This window comes from Dendrobates tinctorius, unplaced genomic scaffold, assembly GCF_039654945.1.
Source record: "Dendrobates tinctorius isolate UK_male_01 unplaced genomic scaffold, ASM3965494v1 ptg000245l, whole genome shotgun sequence".
Taxonomy (NCBI): Eukaryota; Metazoa; Chordata; class Amphibia; order Anura; family Dendrobatidae; genus Dendrobates; species Dendrobates tinctorius.
The window spans coordinates 8949179-8961501 of NW_027361912.1; the positions used below are offsets into that span (position 1 = coordinate 8949179).

Here is a 12323-nt window from a genome sequence, read left to right on the forward strand (position 1 = left end):
TGCATGCTACATACATACTACATGCTACATACTACATGCATGCTACATACATACTACATGCTACATACTACATATATACTACATGCATGCTACATACATACTACATACATACTACATGCATGCTACATACATACTACATGCTACATACTACATATATACTACATGCATGCTACATACATACTACATGCTACATACTACATATATACTACATGCATGCTACATACATACTACATACATACTACATATATACTACATGCATGCTACATACATACTACATGCTACATACTACATGCATGCTACATACATACTACATGCTACATACTACATATATACTACATGCATGCTACATACATACTACATGCTACATACATACTACATATATACTACATGCATGCTACATACATACTACATGCTACATACATACTACATATATACTACATGCATGCTACATACTACATGCTACATACATACTACATATATACTACATTCATACTACATACTACATATATACTACATACATACTACATACATACTACATACATACTACATACATACTACATGCATGCTACATACATACTACATGCATGCTACATACATACTACATACATACTACATGCATACCACATATATACTACATACATACAATACATTCATACAATACATACATAGATATACAGTACATATAACATAGAGTAACATACTTACCAATACTTGTCACATTGTTCCCCGAAGCCATTGTCTTTTCCGGGATAAATATTAACATAACAAACCACAAAAATACTCACCCACGATCCGAAGCAGTCCACGAGTGTGTCCCACGACGATCTTGGGTAGAGAACTGCAGCATCAGATGATGCTGCCGTTCTCTACGGGCTGCAGGAATCCAATGACGGAAGGTAGGTATCCTTCCGCACTGTATTCCTCCGCCACTTAAAAAAAAAAAGTCCCTAGTCTCACTTTATGCCATTGCTGTGTGGGAAATTCCCACACAGCAATGGCATAAAGTGAGACTAGGGACTTTTTTTTTTTAAGTGGCGGAGGAATACAGTGCGGAAGGATACCTACCTTCCGTCATTGGATTCCTGCAGCCCGTAGAGAACGGCAGCATCATCTGATGCTGCAGTTCTCTACCCAAGATCGTCGTGGGACACACTCGTGGACTGCTTCGGATCGTGGGTGAGTATTTTTGTGGTTTGTTATGTTAATATTTATCCCGGAATAGACAATGGCTTCGGGGAACAATGTGACAAGTATTGGTAAGTATGTTACTCTATGTTATATGTACTGTATGTCTATGTATGTATTGTATGAATGTATTGTATGTATGTAGTATATATGTGGTATGTATGTAGCATGTAGTATGTATGTGGTATGTATGTAGTATGTATGTAGTATATATGTAGTATGTATGTAGCATGCATGTAGTATGTATGTAGTATGTATGTAGCATGCAGTATGTATGTAGCATGTATGTAGTATGTATGTAGTATATATGTAGTATGTATGTAGCATGTAGTATGTATGTGGTATGTATGTAGCATGCATGTAGTATGTATGTAGCATGCATGTAGTATGTATATAGCATGCATGTAGTATGTATGTAGTATGTATGTAGTATGTATGTAGCATGCAGTATGTATGTAGCATGTATGTAGTATGTATGTAGTATATATGTAGTATGTATGTAGCATGTAGTATGTATGTAGCATGCATGTAGTATGTATGTAGTTTTTTTTTTTTTTTTTTTTTTTTTTTTAACATTTAACACATTAGCCGGATGATGGGACTACTACTGTCCCATCATTGGCTAATGTGTCAATCACTGTCATGGTAGCAGGCATCGCCCGATGGGACTTGTAGTCCCATCGGACGATGCTTGCACAGACCCCCGGACATCAGCACAGCCCCCCGGCACGCCGGTACAGACCCCCACAGGGTGCACAGACCACCGGCAGGCCGGCACAGCCCCCCGGCAGTCCGGTACAGACCCCGGGCAGTCCACACAGCCCCCCGGCAGGCCGGCAGAGACCCCCGGAAGGCCCGAAATGACGGCGCATCATGATGCGCCCACACCGCGCATCATGATGACGTCAGGCCGTCAATCAACTGAACTTCCGATTCCGATGCCGAATTCCGATATTGAAAAAATATCGGAAGTCGGTATCGGAATTCCGATACAGCAAGTATCGGCCGATACCCGATACTTGCGGTATCGGAATGCTCAACACTAGTTGTGACCAATGCCTTCCTGCTTCCAAAGCAGAGCTTGTTTAAGCTACGGTGAGTTACAAATTCTCACTAGCCCTCCCACACTGCTTCCAGGCATCCTGGGCTTCCACATTCTGAGGGCTCAGGAAAGATGTAATTTTTGGCAATTACAGGCAGATTGCTTCACTCTCGCCTTCTGCTCCAAGAAACAAACATCAATCCATTGCTGTGAGAAGCAAGGCTTTTCTTCCACACTGGGAGAAGCTAAGACTGTCATTTGCATTCCATGAATTAAGTCTCCTGAGAGACCAACAAAAATTGCCAAAGCTGACTGTATTCCAAGTCATTATGGCGGGGTATTGGGAAAAGTTTTCAATTAGCAATAATCACGCCTTGGATAAACCTCATGGGCAACAATATTGCCACAGCGCAAAGATGAAAGAACAGAAGTGACCAAGGGCTTCCCGCTTCCAGGGCAGAACATTTTAAGCCATGGTGAGTTACAAATCACCACTAGCCCTCCACGCTGCTTCCAGGCATCCTTGGCTTACACATTCTAAGGGCTCAGTTAAGATGAAATTTTTGGCCATTACAGGCAGATTGCCTCACTCTCTCCTTCTGCTCCAAGAAACAAACATCAATCCATTGCTGTGAGAAGCAAGGCTTTTCTTCCACACTGGGAGGAGCTAAGACTCTGTTATTTGCAAACAATGGATTAAGTCTCCTGAGAGACCAAAAAAATTGCCAAAGCTGACTGTATTTCAAGTCATCATGGCGGGGTATTGGGAAAAGTTTTCAATTAGCAATAATCACGCCTCGGTTAAACCTCATAGGCTACGATATTGCCACTGCGCAAAGTTGAAAGAACTGTTGTGACCAATGCCTTCCTGCGTCCAAAGCAGAGCTTGTTTAAGCTATGGTGAGTTACAAATTCTCACTAGCCCTCCCACACTGCTTCCAGGCATTCTGAGCTTCCACATTCTAACGGCTCAGTTAAGATGAAATTTTTGGCAATTACAGGCAGATTGCCTCACTCTCTCCTTCTGCTCCAGGCAACAAACATCAATCCATTGCTGTGAGAAGCAAGGCTATTCTTCCACGCTGGGAGGAGCTAAGACTCTGTTATTTGCATACCATAGATTAAGTCTCCTGAGAGACCAACAAAAATTGCCAAAGCTGACTGTATTTCAAGTCATCATGGCGGGGTATTGGGAAAAGTTTTCAATTAGCAATAATCACGCCTCAGTTAAACCTCATGGGCTACGATATTGCCACTTCGCAAAGTTGAAAGAACTGTTGTGACCAATGCCTTCCTGCTTTCAAAGCAGAGCTTGTTTAAGCTACGGTGAGTTACAAATTCTCACTAGCCCTCCCACACTGCTTCCAGGCATCCTGGGCTTCCACATTCTGAGGGCTCAGGAAAGATGTAATTTTTGGCAATTACAGGCAGATTGCCTCACTCTCGCCTACTGCTCCAAGAAACAAACATCAATCCATTGCTGTGAGAAGCAAGGCTTTTCTTCCACACTGGGAAGACCTAAGACTGTCATTTGCATACCATAGATTAAGTCTCCTGAGAGACCAACAAAAATTGCCAAAGCTGACTGTATTTCAAGTCATCATGGCGGGGTATTGGGAAAAGTTTTCAATTAGCAATAATCACGCCTCGGTTAAACCTCATGGACTATGATCTTGCCACTGCGCAAAGTTGAAAGAACTGTTGTGACCAATGCCTTCCTGCTTCCAAAGCAGAGCTTGTTTAAGCTACGGTGAGTTACAAATTCTCACTAGCCCTCCCACACTGCTTCCAGGCATCCTGAGCTTCCACATTCTGAGGGCTCAGGAAAGATGTAATTTTTGGCAATTACAGGCAGATTGCCTCACTCTCGCCTTCTGCTCCAAGAAACAAACATCAATCCATTGCTGTGAGAAGCAAGGCTTTTCTTCCACACTGGGAGAAGCTAAGACTGACATTTGCATTCCATGAATTAAGTCTCCTGAGAGACCAACAAAAATTGCCAAAGCTGACTGTATTCCAAGTCATTATGGCGGGGTATTGGGAAAAGTTTTCAATTAGCAATAATCACGCCTTGGATAAACCTCATGGGCAACAATATTGCCACAGCGCAAAGATGAAAGAACAGAAGTGACCAAGGGCTTCCCGCTTCCAGGGCAGAACATTTTAAGCCATGGTGAGATACAAATCACCACTAGCCCTCCACGCTGCTTCCAGGCATCCTTGGCTTACACATTCTAAGGGTTCAGTTAAGATGTAATTTTTGGCAATTACAGGCAGATTGCCTCACTCTCGCCTTCTGCTCCAAGAAACAAACATCAATCCATTGCTGTGAGAAGCAAGGCTTTTCTTCCACACTGGGAGAACCTAAGACTGTCATTTACATACCATAGATTAAGTCTCCTGAGAGACCAACAAAAATTGCCAAAGCTGACTGTATTTCAAGTCATCATGGCGGGGTATTGGGAAAAGTTTTCAATTAGCAATAATCACGCCTCGGTTAAACCTCATATGCTACGATATTGCCACTGCGCAAAGTTGAAAGAACTGTTGTGACCAATGCCTTCCTGCTTCCAAAGCAGAGCTTGTTTAAGCTATGGTGAGTTACAAATTCTCACTAGCCCTCCCACACTGCTTCCAGGCATTCTGAGCTTCCACATTCTAACGGCTCAGCTAAGATGAAATTTTTGGCAATTACAGGCAGATTGCCTCACTCTCTCCTTCTGCTCCAGGCAACAAACATCAATCCATTGCTGTGAGAATCAAGGCTTTTCTTCCACGCTGGGAGGAGCTAAGACTCTGTTATTTGCATATAATGGATTAAGTCTCCTGAGAGACCAACAAAAATTGCCAAAGCTGACTGTATTTCAAGTCATCATGGCGAGGTATTGGGAAAAGTTTTCAATTAGCAATAATCACGCCTCGGTTAAACCTCATAGGCTACGATATTGCCACTGCGCAAAGTTGAAAGAACTGTTGTGACCAATGCCTTCCTGCGTCCAAAGCAGAGCTTGTTTAAGCTATGGTGAGTTACAAATTCTCACTAGCCCTCCCACACTGCTTCCAGGCATTCTGAGCTTCCACATTCTAAGGGCTCAGTTAAGATGAAATTTTTGGCAATTACAGGCAGATTGCCTCACTCTCTCCTTCTGCTCCAGGCAACAAACATCAATCCATTGCTGTGAGAAGCAAGGCTATTCTTCCACGCTGGGAGGAGCTAAGACTCTGTTATTTGCATACCATAGATTAAGTCTCCTGAGAGACCAACAAAAATTGCCAAAGCTGACTGTATTTCAAGTCATCATGATTATGATTATGATTTAATAACAGCTAAATCGAAAGGTCATTGCTCCCTGCTGATTCTCCTGGATCTCTCTGCCGCATTTGACACTGTGGATCACCAGCTCCTCCTCACTATGCTCCGCTCTATAGGCCTCAAGGACACAGCCCTCTCCTGGTTCTCCTCCTACCTCTCTGACTGCTCCTTCACTGTATTTTTTTCCGGCTCCTCTTCCTCTTCTCGTCCCCTTACTATCGGGGTCCCGCAGGGCTCAGTCCTAGGCCCCCTCCTCTTCTCTTTATACACTGCCCCTATTGGACAAACAATCAGCAGATTTGGGTTCCAGTATCATCTCTATGCTGATGACACCCAATTATACACTTCTTCCCCTGACATCACCCCTACCCTAATTCAAAATACCAAGGATTGTCTGTCTGCTGTCTCTAGCATCATGTCCTCCCTCTATCTGAAACTAAATCTCTCTAAAACTGAACTTCTTGTGTTTCTCCCCTCTACTAACCTCACTCTACCTAACATCGAAATAACCCTGGAGGGTTCAACCATAACTCCCAAGCAGCATGCCCGCTGTCTTGGGGTCATATTCGACACTGAACTTTCCTTTACTCCGTTCATCCGATCACTCAGTCGCTCTTGTCACCTGCATCTTAAAAACATCTCCAGAATCCGACCTTTTCTCACCTTTGAAACTGCTAATACTCTTACTGTCGCTCTTATTCATTCTCGTCTGGACTACTGCAACTCTCTTCTGATCGGTCTCCCTCTTACCAAACTTTCTCCTCTCCAATCCATCTTGAATGCGGCAGCCAGGGTCATATTTCTGTCCAGCCGCTTCACCGATGCCTCCATCTCGTGCCAGTCATTACACTGGCTACCTATTCGCTACAGGGTCCAGTATAAACTCATCTCTCTCACCCACAAAGCTCTCCACTGTTCTGCACCGCCTTATATCTCCTCTCTCATCTCTGTCTATCGCCCTACACGTCCCCTCCGTTCTACAAATGACCTAAAATAAAATAAAATACTCATAAACACACTCAGACAGGAGGACATATTCCTGGCATAATAAATTACACCTAGATGCCTCCACTGAAGTGTTGGACCTAAATATAGATCAGTCGCTACTAGCAACTATGAAAAAGGGGGGGAGTGGAAACCACTCAGAAACTACCACAGATCCGATATAGAAAAATATATATCTTTATTGGGACATACAAACAGATCCTGAACAAAACAGTGCTAAGCGCACAGATTAAATCCACGCACCATGGAAAATACCGCAGGCCTCCCTAGAGCATACAGATAATACAGTCCAATAAGGACATAAAGCTCTCCTCACCAAATCGTATATACCATAGGGGCACTCTATTCCCTCTAACTGATTCATAGGTCAACCAGTCCTAATAATATAATATATACACATATCTATATAAAGTAAATAGATGAATATAAGCAAAACATATATGTGTATATACATAAACGCTAAATAGGGCAATAATGTAACAAGAACATATTGTCAAAAAGGCCGCTATAATGACGGCTAAAGGATACCATCAGCATATAACACCAAATGGTGATGTAACATCCTCATTATGATCATTACATAAATTGTAAAAAAGCCTTAGCAGGGAAATACAAAAAACGTTTGAGAGAAAATCTCTCACACCCTCACCCTCTATAACCATTGTGTGGTGACGATTGCTACCATGTTCAAAAATAAAGGCAGCAAAAAAAAAGGTAATTATTACCAAAATGAATGATGGTGAGAGAGGAGTCTCAGGGGAGACCATGCGTGTACCCCGACGCGCGTTTCGGAAGCTCGTCCTTCGTCAGGGGGCGTAACAAACAGCAGAGCCAGGACGCTAAAAAAGGGCCGTGACCGGAAATGAGGAGGCGTCAACCGGAAATGACGCATCCGTCGTTATGGAAACCAGGGACGCGACGCGGCGCCGGCGTCACCAGCACGTACCCGGCGTCAAGGTCGCCATGGCAACATACCGGAGGAGACGCCAGAAGCCGCGTCGCGGCCCCAGGCCACAACGCGCATGCGTACAGGTCAATCATCCTCCCCATTTGGCCGTACATGGATTCAATACAAAAGAATAGAACAAAACATAAAAAAATGAATGAAAAAATAGAAAAATAGAATAATCACATACCATGGGCACAATTAATAGCATAGAACATGAGAAACACCATTACATATTAATATGAAGTCTAGAACATATTATCCAATAACATCGTGGAAAGTCCTGATATACAAATTTGGACACAGACATCTCACGCATTACAGCATGAGTATACCTTAGGTACTATAGACATTAACACCGGTAATACCACAGACCATATACAGATTATCATATGATATATATATCCAAACTCATTCGTTCATAACACATTGAATAGCACATAAGACGAATTGTTCCATGGATTGTAGATATCGCACAGTGAGTAATGCATGATAAATAGTCGTGTCCACACAGATAAACAACTTAAGATCCAATGGTTCACCCGATATGACTCCACGATGTATAGTCTTGATATGATGGTATAGATGTCCCATACTGTATTGGACAAATGTCCAGACTTCAAATTCAGCTAAGAATGTTCTCCAATACATGACCCAATGCTGGAGTGAATATTAAATACGTGGCCTAAAGTAAAGATGTATTTGAAAAAATGATAAGTAAAACATCAATAAAAACACAAATTAAAAACAACCACGTACACGTGGAAGCAATTCAATGCACTTAACAGTACAGCCAGGAGGTGATCATAGAAACGATGTAAAATTCAAGGATTCATTAAGCCCATTAGGCTGGACCGTATTTAGGGTCCATATCCATCTTGCCTCAATTTGAGCCAAGCGTTGTGAAACTCTACCTCCCCTGATACCGGGATCCAATAAATCAATCCCTCTAACTCTGAGGGTCCTACCATCACACTGGTGGTATAATTTAAAGTGCCTAGGTATAGTCTTAAGCACTGATATATCATTTTCACCTGCCGCAGCCTGTATACCTAAGACGTGCTCCCTGACCCTGACCTTTAACTGGCGTGTGGTCAATCCTACATAGATCAGGGAGCACGGGCAGGTGGCATAATATATCACATATTTTGATAGGCAGGTAATCCTCTTTTTGATTTTGTACACTTTAGAGCCAGATGAATCTGTGAAGGTCTCGCTTCGATCAATGTTAACACAAGCCACACATTGACCACACGAGAAACACCCATACCGTTGGGCACCACCACGCAAAAATGTCAATGGTGGATTAGTCTCATAATGACTTTTGATTAAATGCCCTCGTAGGTTTTTCGCCCTTCTATACGCTATTCTTGGTTTGTTTGATAATATCTTGGCTATTATGGGATCAGTTAACAGAATAGGCCAAGACTTCTCCAAGATCTTACTTACTCTATCCAATTGAGAATGAAAAGTAGTTATAAATCTTAATTGATCCAATTTAGATGTAATGTCCTCGTTCTTATACAATAAGGCATTACGTGTACTATGTTTTGCACGATTATACGCCTTTTTAATAGATCTATGGCTATAGCCCCTTTCTCTAAAACGCTGTATTAGATCATCAGCCTGTTGTTCATAGTCAGAATCAGTCGAACAAATATGCCTTAGACGAAGGAATTGTCCTATCGGCACTGCACTAATCATATAGTTAGGATGAGAGGAGGAGGCATGCAACAGAGAATTCGTGGAGGTTGGCTTTCTAAAAATATTTGTCTGGATCATATCTCTGCCATCCCTCCTCAAAGTAACATCCAAAAATTCAATCTTGTTCACATCGTGAACAAAGGTAAGCCTGATGTTCAATGCGTTATCATTCAACTGCTGAAAAAATTGCTCCAATAAACATTCAGAACCCTGCCAGATCAAAAACACGTCATCTATGTACCGCGTCCAAGACAGGACGCGGTCCACAGATGCGTGCAGATCCGACTGGAAGAGGTCCCTCTCCCACAGGCCCAGGAACAGATTCGCATAAGAGGGCGCATAGGCCGCTCCCATGGCTGTCCCCTGGGTCTGCAGGAAAAAGGACCCCTTAAAAGTGAAAAAATTGTGCGTTAACGCAAATTCCAGAATCTCTAAAATGAATCGTTTAAGACCCGTCGGCAAACTAGAAGTACCTAGAAAAAATTCCACTGCTCTTAAACCATCGGCATGTCGGATACTAGTATACAGTGACTCTACGTCAGCCGTCACCAGTATCGCATCTCTATCCAGAGAAAGCCCATCAACCTTCCTCAATAACTGGTTAGTATCTTTAAGAAAAGATGGCAAAACCTCCACAAATGGTTGTAATACTGAGTCAATCCACCGGCCTACATGTTCAAGATAGTTGCCCCGGCCTGAAACTATCGGCCTACCTGGTGGACATTGTATATCCTTATGGATTTTAGGGAGCAAATAAAACGTCGCTACTGTAGGCTCATTAACCACTAAGGCCGATCCCAACTCCCTCGTGATAATTTCTGCCTCAATGGCTCTAGATATGATCCCTCTGAGTTGGGTATCAAAGGCGGACAAGGGGTTAAACGTGAGTTTTTTATAACAAGTGTTATTCAATAACTGGCGAAATGCCTCCTTTTCATACATAGAATTCGGCCATATCACTATGTTACCCTCCTTGTCCGCCGGTTTGATCACCACATCAGAGAGACCACGTAGATGTTTAAGCCTAGCACGCTCTTCCCTATTCAAATTATCATTGCGGATAAAACGTGGCATCGCCGATAGTTCTTTAGACACCACTTTAACAAATAGGTCTATTGGACCGCAATTGGACAGTGGGGGAAACCGTCTAGAACGTGGCCTAATCGAAGGAGGTATCTTACCTCCTTCAATTGTGGTATGCTCCTCAGACAACTCCTCCAAAATTCTTAGCGCAGTCTGTTCATCTTCTGTAGGAAAAAGTTTATGTGTATCATTATTAAAGAAAAAACGTTTAAATAACAAGGAACGTGCAAAGACATGTAAATTTTTCACTATGGAAAAAATATCCGGACCAGAGGATGGGGAAAATGATAAACCCTTATACAATAATGAACAATCAAGGTCCGATAGTGTATGTTGGCTTAGATTAATTACCTTGTTCGCATCATAGTCCTTCTCACGGAACCGAGTCCTGTAGCGCTTATAGGGATGATAATCATGATTCCTAACCCGTTTATTGTTACTTCCTGATCGAGTTGTCATTGAGGAAGCTGATGTGTCTGATTGACTACTCAATGAAGATATGGACTGATTAGAGACAGCCCGTACCATCTGGCGCCCATTCATGGGTGCTTTTCTCCAATGGTATACGCCATTGGACTGATAATCCTTTGTATCTCGATTAATTTTGGAAGTCTGTGAATCACTGATTTTTTTGACTGCATTATCAATCGTCTTTTCCAATTCATTCTCAAATACCTTGATACGATCTTCTGACCCATTTCCACGTAACTCGGACAAGGTAGAATCAATTTTTTTGTCCAACTCATTAATCAGCCTCGTATTCAGCCCAATTAATAACTGCATCAGACTCCCAGAGCAAATGTTGCATGCCTCCTCCCACTCATTTATAAAAGACTGATCCTCAACCACAAATGTAGGTGTTACTCTTATCCTAAGGCCTCTAGGAATCATTTTACGTGCAATATACTTCTGTAAAAATGCACGGCTCCACCAAATCCTGGTACGTCGTAAAAGTAGAGTCTGTACTGAATCACAAAGACTTTCGAATCCATGATCACCAACCGGCTGACTGCAAGCACCATCACTGCCAAAGACCTGGTCTACCTGTCCCAGCCAGGTAATTTCTCTGGCCTTGTAGTCCATCCTTGTACGAGTAACACCTGTGCAAAACACAGAAAAATATGCATAAAATAAAATACTCATAAACACACTCAGACAGGAGGACATATTCCTGGCATAATAAATTACACCTAGATGCCTCCACTGAAGTGTTGGACCTAAATATAGATCAGTCGCTACTAGCAACTATGAAAAAGGGGGGGAGTGGAAACCACTCAGAAACGACCACAGATCCGATATAGAAAAATATATATCTTTATTGGGACATACAAACAGATCCTGAACAAAACAGTGCTAAGCGCACAGATTAAATCCACGCACCATGGAAAATACCGCAGGCCTCCCTAGAGCATACAGATAATACAGTCCAATAAGGACATAAAGCTCTCCTCACCAAATCGTATATACCATAGGGGCACTCTATTCCCTCTAACTGATTCATAGGTCAACCAGTCCTAATAATATAATATATACACATATCTATATAAAGTAAATAGATGAATATAAGCAAAACATATATGTGTATATACATAAACGCTAAATAGGGCAATAATGTAACAAGAACATATTGTCAAAAAGGCCGCTATAATGACGGCTAAAGGATACCATCAGCATATAACACCAAATGGTGATGTAACATCCTCATTATGATCATTACATAAATTGTAAAAAAGCCTTAGCAGGGAAATACAAAAAACGTTTGAGAGAAAATCTGTCACACCCTCACCCTCTATAACCATTGTGTGGTGACGATTGCTACCATGTTCAAAAATAAAGGCAGCAAAAAAAGGTAATTATTACCAAAATGAATGATGGTGAGAGAGGAGTCTCAGGGGAGACCATGCGTGTACCCCGACGCGCGTTTCGGAAGCTCGTCCTTCGTCAGGGGGCGTAACAAACAGCAGAGCCAGGACGCTAAAAAAGGGCCGTGACCGGAAATGAGGAGGCGTCAACCGGAAATGACGCATCCGTCGTTATGGAAACCA

The 12323-nt window shown here is 42.3% G+C and overlaps 7 non-coding genes across 7 annotated transcripts; all 7 read right to left on the reverse strand.

Annotated features, from left to right (window-relative positions):
* Nucleotides 1-2504: 2504 nt before the first annotated feature.
* LOC141061889 (U4 spliceosomal RNA) lies at nt 2505-2645 on the reverse strand. The gene has a single exon (XR_012223708.1). It is a non-coding gene; the product is annotated as a U4 spliceosomal RNA (small nuclear RNA).
* A 283-nt stretch (nt 2646-2928) lies between these two features.
* On the reverse strand, nt 2929-3068 carry LOC141061361 (U4 spliceosomal RNA). Its single transcript, XR_012223229.1, has one exon. It is a non-coding gene; the product is annotated as a U4 spliceosomal RNA (small nuclear RNA).
* Nucleotides 3069-3353: 285 nt separating this feature from the next.
* On the reverse strand, nt 3354-3494 carry LOC141061211 (U4 spliceosomal RNA). The gene has a single exon (XR_012223094.1). It is a non-coding gene; the product is annotated as a U4 spliceosomal RNA (small nuclear RNA).
* Nucleotides 3495-3777: 283 nt separating this feature from the next.
* Nucleotides 3778-3918, reverse strand: LOC141061110 (U4 spliceosomal RNA). The gene has a single exon (XR_012223003.1). It is a non-coding gene; the product is annotated as a U4 spliceosomal RNA (small nuclear RNA).
* A 283-nt stretch (nt 3919-4201) lies between these two features.
* LOC141061890 (U4 spliceosomal RNA) lies at nt 4202-4342 on the reverse strand. Its single transcript, XR_012223709.1, has one exon. It is a non-coding gene; the product is annotated as a U4 spliceosomal RNA (small nuclear RNA).
* A 281-nt stretch (nt 4343-4623) lies between these two features.
* Nucleotides 4624-4764, reverse strand: LOC141061196 (U4 spliceosomal RNA). Its single transcript, XR_012223080.1, has one exon. It is a non-coding gene; the product is annotated as a U4 spliceosomal RNA (small nuclear RNA).
* A 285-nt stretch (nt 4765-5049) lies between these two features.
* On the reverse strand, nt 5050-5190 carry LOC141062348 (U4 spliceosomal RNA). The gene has a single exon (XR_012224124.1). It is a non-coding gene; the product is annotated as a U4 spliceosomal RNA (small nuclear RNA).
* Nucleotides 5191-12323: the final 7133 nt, after the last annotated feature.